Here is a 10,055-nt window from a genome sequence, read left to right on the forward strand (position 1 = left end):
TACATTTTTACGTGTGACTCACAAAGGAAATGAATTAAAACTTTAAGTTAAAGAAACTTACTTCGGAAAAACTAACAGCTGGCGATCCACTAGGTGGATATACTGTATTTATATTTACAGTACCATTTAACTTGCTGTAAAATTTACAGTATTATACTGTACAGTTTTTACTGTATTTTTACTGTATTTTACTTCTAAAATATACAGTAATTTTATGGTCTTTTCTCCAGTAATATATTGCAATACAAGAAAAAAAAAATGAAATAAAAATAAGCAATGACAACTGTAGCTTTTAATGTTTTTAATTGTGCAATTGTTGCAATAACCCTTGCAATAACATTAACATTTTCACAGATTCAGTTAAGACTCAAACAAAACACTATTACAAACTATTGTGTATATAGTACAGCACATACCATTTTAACTATTATAGCTAGAAAAATTCTTAACATTTATCCAAAGCACAACATACTATGATAACAGTGAACAGCAATGACAGAAAAGCTTCAAATAAAACTCAAACTTTTGTTACACACGAGAAGCATTTTTCAAGAATGTATACATAAATATTTGTATATTACAGCAATTAAAAAAAAAAAAAAATTAGGAATAAATTCAATCATAAGAACAATCTTAAAAACATACAAATTCAAATTGCCCGTAGTGGATTAATAGTTTTGCCAGCTGAAATCCACGAACTCCTTGGACACATGAGGGTTCAGGCCAGAATTTCTCCTTTGCACCATCTTCCCACTTCTTTTGCTGATCTGGAAATTTGCACAACACTTGAGGTGTGTCAGGATTGATCCTCACAATGAACCTTCACATAAAAAAAAGCATACATTAGATTCATATTTCATTCTCTTTGTAAAAACATTTTAGAGCATTCAGCCAAAATGAAAACGTTGTCATCATTTACTATGTTGTTACAAACCCATGAAACTAGTTTGTTTTCGGATTTTTCATTTTTGTCTATCCAGGCAACCTAATTTTTTTTGCTTCAAAAAGTGCATAAAGACATTGTAAAAATAATCCATATGATTCGAGTGGTTTAAGACACCTCAGTTCTCAAGCATGTTTGAGATTCTGTTTACCATGTTTGATGTACAGTACTCTTCATATTTGGATGATCAGTGTTTGTATGTGAATAAAAGCCCATGGATTAATCATACAGATTAATTCCATTTCTTTATGCACTTTTTGAACTGAAATATTTTGGTTTTGTGTACCTTCAGTGGATAGACAAAAATACTGTTATGAATTCATTAGAAGAATAAACAGAATAGTACACCAGTTAATTTTATTTTAACTCAAATTGCCAGTTATTCGTTACTGCATGGCAAGAAGACAACACCCAAAAATGTTCATTCTCTCAACATTTACTCACCCTCATGTCATCCCAAATATACTTTCTTCTGTGGAACACAATTAAAGATTAAAAAAAAAAAAAGAAAAATGTAATCTGAAGCAAAACGATAGGTTTGTGTGAGAAATGTTTAAATATTTTTAAAAATTAATATAAACCACTGCTTCCAGGCAAGTGTCCTACATGTGTTTGTTTGACGTAAATGTCAGCATGTTGTGAAGCATCAACTCTGAGGGACTTATCCACTTGCATTATATGGACTCACGTAGATGGATTTTTTTTTCTAAAAATCTCTGTTCGTGTTCCACAGAAGAATGAAAGTCATGTACATCCAGGATGGCATGAGGGTGAGTAAGTAATGAGAGAATTTTGTATTTTTGAGAGCAGTATTGATGGGCAAATTAAGCCTTGTGAAGGACTACTTTCCTCTGACTTTTCATTTTTGGGTGGATTATTCCTTTAAGGGATTGTTTACTCAAAAATGCAAATTCTCTTATAACTTACCCTCACGCAATCCCAGATGTACATGGTTTTCATTTATTACAGCATATTGCAAGATGTACTTACCTCTAAATAAACAACAAAGTAGCGGCTTCCACTTAGTACTTGATCTTAAGCACATAAACGAAGAGAACAGCAAATGCAGAGGACATATCTGGTAGGTCAATCACAGGAAGGAAGACTTTGCTTTCAATCGCCAGCATCCATTCTTTTTTTTTTTTGCTGTGTAGTATTAATTAATTTGTGTTCATGTTTTTTATAGTGATATTTGTGACTTTACAAAAAAACACTTTTCACATTTGATTATGGTGTCAGTAAAAGTAGATGTAGATGTTGGAGCCTTTCTCATTAGTTCAAAAGGATTGTTCACCCAAAAATGACAATTCTATTATCATTTACCTACCCTTGTTATTCAAAATGTAATTGAGAAGATGCTAGGTAGAAAGTTAGATATAGAGAGTCATGAATAAAGTGTGACAAAAGGTTTATTTTTAAAAACCATCCCTTTAACATGACTAAAACATGTACTAAAAGATTTTACCAAGCATGATCAGAGTAGAAGGAAGTGAAAGCCTGGTCTTTGCATCTGCTGCTGTTGTTGTGACCTACACACACACACACACAGTTTTTCTAAGTGTCAGTTATAGAAATTATTAGTTGTCAAATATACAAATGAAAAAAAACTTACACTGGCCAAAAGGAACAGCAAATCCTCTGCTTCTTTTAAAGTGGGCCATCAACAACGGGACAGTTACATCAGTATTCACATCTGGCACAGCAGCAGAAAGCACAGTAACATTAATATCTACACAGATTTCTTAAAATCACATTTATGCTGTGTGCTAAAAATGAGGGCCTTTACTCTAAAATACTTTTTACAGTTACTAACTGGACATTAAGTTTTTCTTACCATCTCGAATGTGCCATCTTAGGTGTCCAGTGTTCACAAATGCTGAAGAATTTAGTCGACACGAATGTACAGCCTTCCGCGCTGCATCTAGAATTCAGATGAGATGGTGTTCAGATCAGTTCCTTAGTTTTGCGGTTCATGTGCGACAAGTGCAGAGAGGCTTAAGAACGTGCATGAGCATTCAGGCACTGTAACGTTACACGAAAACCTGGAATTCGCCAAGTTTTTGCCCGCTTTGGCATGATTAATAAATGCATATAATGTCTCCAAAGAGAAGTCACAGTGTTTGCAGATGAACATTGCCGGTTTTATGCTAACGTTAGCATTAAATGCATGCTGTACATATGGGGTTAATAGGTAACGTTAACGTAAGCATCAAGCTATTTCATAGTGATTAAAAACCACAGCGAAATGACTATTTTAAACCAGCTTTAAACCTTTAAAAGCCCGGATTTCTTGGTCAACAATTTCATACAAGTTAACATAAAAACTCACCTGCTAGCAACGTGGTCAAAACCAAGACAGAGACCTGTTTATGTTCACACTTTGACGGTAAAACTTCCTACAAAAAAGGAAAGAAAAGAAATAAAGATATTTGTTTTGCACAGAACGTTCTCCTCAATCTAAAACGAGTATCCGCCACAAAGCTCTCTACCATCAACGTACACTGTAAAGTGTGACTGCACGTGGTGAAGAGACAGCATTTTTGTTATTATTTTCTTTTTAATTAAACCGTTAATAACCCAAAAATGCACTGACATTAAATATGTAATTAAAAAGCAGGAATATTGTACATACGTTTGATGGCAGCTGCGAGGTTCTTGTGTGTGCGTCTTCCTTTTCTTCTCTCCCAGAGGAAAGAAAGCCTTTCTGTCATTGGTCAGATTTCGCGCTCTTTTTTTTTTTTTGTATTTGGATTTACAGTAAAAGAAAAATACTGTATTTTATTGGTGCCAAGAGGATATTTCACATAATGCAACAGTATGCAGTAACATACTGTATAACTGTTCTACAGTAAAGTACAGTTCATATTACAGTTAAATACTGTGTAATTTACAGAAATCGCTAACAGTGTACCCTCTGGCAGTTTCGCGGGCTTTGCACGCGAGTAAAAATGTAGGGCTTGTGAGCAAAGTTTATATATTTAATTTTTAAGATCATATAAACACTATATTTATCTCATTACAGTTGTGCAGTAATACCCTTGCAAAAATAAATAAACAAATAAATTAAATAAAATAAAAGTTCTCAGAATGTTTTATTTTATTATTGGTAAATTATAACAATGTAAGAGGATTTTGCAGTTTAGTTCAACACACAACTAGTGAGAATGTTGACGAAAAAATGTAAAAACAAACAAAAAAATTTTTTGCATACTGATATGTAAACCGACACGTTCGTCAGTGTCATGAATCCGGTCCGTGGTCTACCATCTACTCGCCTTCTGATTATATTGACTCTCATACTGCACTGACTGTATCACCGTGGACTACGTTTTCCATGCTCCACCTCACTGATTATGCACACAACTGCAGCCAATCAGGAGAAAGTGGTGGCTTAAATCACTGGAGCTAGCAGTGGCACCAGGGCTGCCACCTTTCTTCAGTTGCTACTGTTTGAATTATAAAAACTGCAAATGCATAAAAAGACCAAACTCAATTAACACCTTATTGATTACACCACATTAATTGAAAATGCTTAACATGGCCTAATGCCTAAAGGGAGCAAAAAGATGAAATATGGTATATAGCTTATTAATAAAACAGTCAAGCTGGTGAGCTCCGGAAAATGAGTGCGAACATTTTTTTTGCATAACCTCTCGTTGTTGTTACATTACAGTTGCATTACAGTTAACACAGACCGACAGGGAAACTAAGGTCAATGCAGGAGCAGAACATTTTTGCACCTTACAGCAACACTGCAGTGTTTCATTTCAAATCTACAAGTCACAAATTCCACAGTCACAGGAGCTCTGTTGTTTGCTTGGAAATAATACAGGTCCTGACAACTATCTCACAAAGCTGTTCAGTTGTTTTGGTTGGTTAAAGCTTTGTGTAGACATTATGGAAAAGACTGTCACATTGGAGAACTTGGAAAAAGTTCTAAGTACATTTCTTTAATTTATTACATTTACAGTAAGTGCACTTTATTGTAACCTGTGAGCTTTAGGATTGTAAAGCACATTTTACGCTTCTCTTTGTTTTTATTGAAGCACACAGATTTTGAAGAGGAATTCGTCAAGCCATGATAGTTGGAATTATAGTTGTGGGTTAGAGGTGTGACGACTCATAGCTGGACCATGCCCCACAAATGTGGTCTTGGATTAATAGCAAAATTTAACCGTCATTGCATTGTCGGGAAAGTTTAAACATTCAAGCAATCGTAAACCATTCACACTTAAGAGGATGCTAAAAAGAACTTGATTGAGTACTTGTGTTCTGCACAAGAATATCAGATCATTTTCACGTCTTCTTCAGCGTGAACAGCTAAATACAGACAAAATGTGACCCTGGACCACAAAACCAGTCTTAAGTCGCTGGGGTATATTTGTAGCAATAGCCAAAAATACATTGTATGGGTCAAAATGATTGATGTTTCTTTTATGCTAAAAATCATTAGGATATTAAGTAAAGATCATGTTCCATGAAGATATTTTGTAAATTTCCTACTGTAAATATATTAAAACTTAATGTTTGATTAGTAATATGCATTGCTATGAACTTTATTTGGACAACTTTAAAGGTGATTTAAATGGAATATTAAAGGATATATCAATGGAAATCCTGTTTATTCAGCTTTCGGATGATGTATAAATCTCAGTTTCGAAAAATTTACTCTTATGACTGGTTTTGTGGTCCAGGGTCAAAATACATGTTTTGTTGAGTATCCTTGTAAACTGTTATGCCTTAAATAAACATATAAACAATTAAGAAAGAAAACGTGTGTGTCAGTATATTGGGTCCATGCAATAGTTATTAAAAAGACAACTGTTTACTGTTTACAATTGTCAACATTTGAAGTGGATCAAAAAAAAGTTAAAGTTGTTCTAAGACAAGAACGGGTATTGTTTTGGTTTTAGGACAACTTTGAAAGGTTTTGATCCACTTTAAATGTTGACTACTTCTAAGACGTAGTATAGTAAACAGTTAACAAAACTAATATTAATTAAAATGCTATATATTGTTACATATTACTTCTTTTCACAATTGTTTCTTGTAAGTTATTTGTCGATTATAAGCTGTGTGGGGAAAGTTCAATTCTTTGCAATAACTTGAACTTCACTTGAAAAAGTTTTTTTACCACTCAAGAAAGCAATAAAAGTTTATTGGCTTTTATTCATTTAATGTTCTCAGAATTGAAATATAATATTGATCACACATCTTTGCTAACTATTAATTGAAGTTTTAAATAATGCGAAGTTTACCTAATACATTTTAAGGCAGTCAGGTTATGAATTATGTTGAACCAGCTAGTTTGTGTTTACATTGTGGTAAGATGGGTGAAGATGACCCACCACCTTAATTTTTGTCTCTTAACCATATACAAAAGTAGTGGCCTTTGTTGTTTTATTGTAGAGCGAACACAGTCAGAAAGTTTCATGCCATTTAGATGAAGGAATTTTTAAATACAAGCAAAGTCCATTTGGGGTTAAAAATTAATATAAATTAAGATGGAATTAAAATAAAAATGTGTTACTGTAACACAAGCCTTTGACAACTGTCTACAGTATTTTTGACATGGTTTACAGGATGCAGTCTGCAACAGCACAAGTGATAAAACAAACCATTTATGGACATTAAGATATGGACGAATGTCATTGCAAACGTCCCTCAAACGTCATTTACAGAACGTTTCAACCGAACGAAACCCGGACTTGAAGCGAAACGTTCGTAATGTCCTCACAATGTCTTTTAGCGAACGTTACAACGCGGACCAAATGCGGACCTAATAGGACGTTCGCAAAGTCCGGGGGACGTCCCCTGTTTTCTGGGCTGTGATTGATTGCTTCAGACTCGGCACAGCAAGCCTCATCGCACTGTTAAATACAGACTGAACGGCGGCCCAAAACTTCCACCGTTGCACGCGAACTTCACCTGCACGGGACAGATTTTTCAGTCCCGCTCCCGCAGAAATATATTTCGTCCCGCTCCCGTCCATGACATTCATGTTTTGTCCCACTCCTGCCCGCAAAAGCCCGCATAAAAGTAACCTATTTAGATTTTTTCACTACATCGATGAAATATACATGAAGTAGTTCTGTAACTTCTCGTAATTTCCACAAGATCTCGGCAAAAACGCTCCCGACAAAATATTTGTTATTTGGGCTAAGCATCAACATTTAGAAACCACTGCTATTCTTAACAGAAAAACAAGCATGGGCTGCTGAGTGCACGCATGGCAGAATGCGAGCAAACAGCGCTCCCTTAAAGCTGACATCTCAGTTCATTGCGATCTCATAAAGCTCTTATAACACAATGAATATATGCACAATGAATCTTCCACAATGTCTACACTTCGTGTATTGTAATGAGAGGATTCGCGAGCACGTCTACATTCAGCACTGTGCAAAAACTTATAAGCGGCGAGTGGATAATCATTTTATTCTCCCACATCTCGCCCGCACCCGCACTCTTCCATCAAGTTTTGTCCTGCGCCGCACTCTGTTGCGTTGTGTCCCGCGGTTACTCCTGCAGGAGTGCAGGTCTCTACTTCATCTCTTGGCTTCATGAAACAAACCGTCGCGCTGTGTTTTATAATGGATGCTCACCCATAGAGAAGGATCTTCTGAGGCTCAGTGGTGTTTATGCACATATGAGCATCAGCATCAACAGATTTAGAATGTGTTTGCTGTATTTTTCATTTGTATGTTTTATTTTATAATGGATACAAACAATAGATATGTCAGTCCAGTTCAAATGGACAGGTTTAGTGAGTGGTCTTTTAACATCTCCCTGTTGTCCTGTTTGGCAGGTTCACTTACTTAAGAAAAAGTACTGTGAAGTTGTAAAGAATGTCTGAATTAAAGAATTCAGGAGCTTTAAATCTGTATGTGTTTATACAGTGGGTACGGAAAGTATTCAGACCCCCTTAAATTTTTCACTCTTTGTTATATTGCAAACATTTGCTAAAATCATTTAAGTTCATTTTTTTTCCTCATGAATGTACACACAGCACCCCATATTGACAGAAAAACACAGAATTGTTGACATTTTTGCAGATTTATTAAAAAAGAAAAACTGAAATATCACATGGTCCTAAGCATTCAGACCCTTTGCTGTTACACTCATATATTTAACTCAGGTGCTGTCCATTTCTTCTGATCATCCTTGAGATGGTTCTACACCTTCATCTGAGTCCAGGTGTGTTTGATTATACTGATTGGACTTGATTAGGAAAGCCACACACCTGTCTATATAAGACCTTACAGCTCACAGTGCATGTCAGAGCAAATGAGAATCATGAGGTCAAAGGAACTGCCTGAAGAGCTCAGAGACAGAATTGCGGCAAGGCACAGATCTGGCCAAGGTTACAAAATGTTTAAAAAAGTTTAGCAAATGGCTGCAATATAACAAAGAGTGAAACATTTAAGGGGGTCTGAATACTTTCCGTACCCACTGTATATGTTAAAAAGTTAGAATTGAGCAGAGGGTTTTCTTTTAAGTTATGGGGGGCCTTGCATAATTGACCGGAGAAGGAGGGGGTCCCCGGCGTAAAAAAAGGTTGAGAACCCCTGTTTTAAATGACAACGTGATTGACAACAGTTTATCTAATAACATGTTCGAAATGTTCAAATAAAGCTTTGAAAAGGTTTAATAAAATGTTATCGTTCCATCCCTACACACGGGTCTCTCTGATGCTTTCTTCCACATAAGCATTTATCCTCTGCACAGGAAACTCCTTGGTAGGCGAGAGCTACGAATTCTTATGGTCTTATGGCTTTGGCTGTCTATGTCCTGCCTCTGGGCCTTCTGAGAATGAGGGTATTCATGAAGTGGGTTTTATCTCTTCATCTCAGACAATTACTCGATCTCTGCCGCTCTGTTATGGTGTCTCCTTAAAATATTGAATGAGAAAAACATTTGTAGTACAAAAATAAAACAATGCTAATATTACAAAATATAACATTAAAAAGTGTATAAATCACTCGTTTTTCTAAAGTAAAACTGTCCATCAGCGACACCAGCAGCTAAAGTTGCAGTGTCAGAATCCACGTCTCTTCAGTTTCAACAGACCCCTATAACATGCTGTGAGTTTTTGGGGGGTGCTTGAGAATGAATGGGGGAAAGTCACATGAGAGAAGGCAATGCCTCCATTGGATATGACTGGTTATGTTCGGCTGCGATTGGTTCGTGCGATAAATCCCATCTCTTGTGTTTGTGCATGTTTCGCGTTCGCGAATCAGTCTGAATGAACAATAAAATGACGTTAATGGGAAGAATCATTTTAAAATGTAAGTAAACAACTCACACACTTAGATAGAAGCCCCTTTGTTATGTCAAAATGGGGAGAAAAGATGATCTGTGAGAGTTTTTAGTGAGTAATCAGCTTGGTGAAATTTAAAGTAAGTCTGTGACCAATATTTACAGAGCTTTGATGACTGATAGTATCAATAAAATATTCCTTACCACGTCATTTCCTTTATGTTTCAAGTTGTGGGGGGGTCTGACTGCCTTTTCAGGTGACCATCCTTTAGCTTACAGGGCCTCATTGTGTGTCCATATCTCCCATAGGTGGATGTCGAACCTTGAACACGAGATAATGAAAGGGAACATAATGTTTCCTATGTGGATGTCTGTTAAAATAAATTTACATGGCACCTCAGTGACTAATAGATCTATAACACTAATGGAAAATAAATGGATTTGAATGGCGATTTATTTGTGGTGGAGAAGAGAGTTTCTGTGATCCTACGAAACCAGAAACACACTGCTCACATGACCTGCCGCATGATTGTAAAAAAAAAAAGTTGTTTATTTACAAATGTACTCATATTATTGGGTAACATTTATTTAAAAAGCATATTTTATAATATTTGATCTTATGCCAGGGTGTAGGTAAGGTACTGTGTACAGTGTGTAGGTAAAGTCAGAACTTACGCTTCTGTTTCAAGTCAAGTTACAGCCATCTTTCCTGAGCCAGTGCACAAGATGGCTGCCACGCCAAAGCCACTCCACAAGATGGCTGCCATTCCAGAACCTGTGGTCAGCACCCGGACGCCACCTGTGGTCATGATGGCCCACGTGCTGGACACACCCTTAATGACAGTACGGGCAGCTA

General features: G+C 36.1%; 1 long non-coding RNA gene across 2 annotated transcripts; it reads right to left on the reverse strand.

Moving 5' to 3' along the window:
• Window positions 1-2,413: 2,413 nt before the first annotated feature.
• On the reverse strand, window positions 2,414-3,718 carry LOC127162144 (uncharacterized). 2 transcript variants are annotated; one of them, XR_007827271.1, is made up of 5 exons: window positions 3,576-3,718; window positions 3,273-3,339; window positions 2,778-2,864; window positions 2,556-2,584; window positions 2,414-2,472 (listed from the first exon to the last, which is right to left on the reverse strand). It is a non-coding gene; the product is annotated as an uncharacterized LOC127162144 (long non-coding RNA). The 2 variants fall into 2 exon arrangements; XR_007827272.1 differs by having other exon boundaries at window positions 2,556-2,587.
• Window positions 3,719-10,055: the final 6,337 nt, after the last annotated feature.

Source organism: Labeo rohita, unplaced genomic scaffold (assembly GCF_022985175.1).
Source record: "Labeo rohita strain BAU-BD-2019 unplaced genomic scaffold, IGBB_LRoh.1.0 scaffold_85, whole genome shotgun sequence".
Classification (NCBI taxonomy): Eukaryota; Metazoa; Chordata; class Actinopteri; order Cypriniformes; family Cyprinidae; genus Labeo; species Labeo rohita.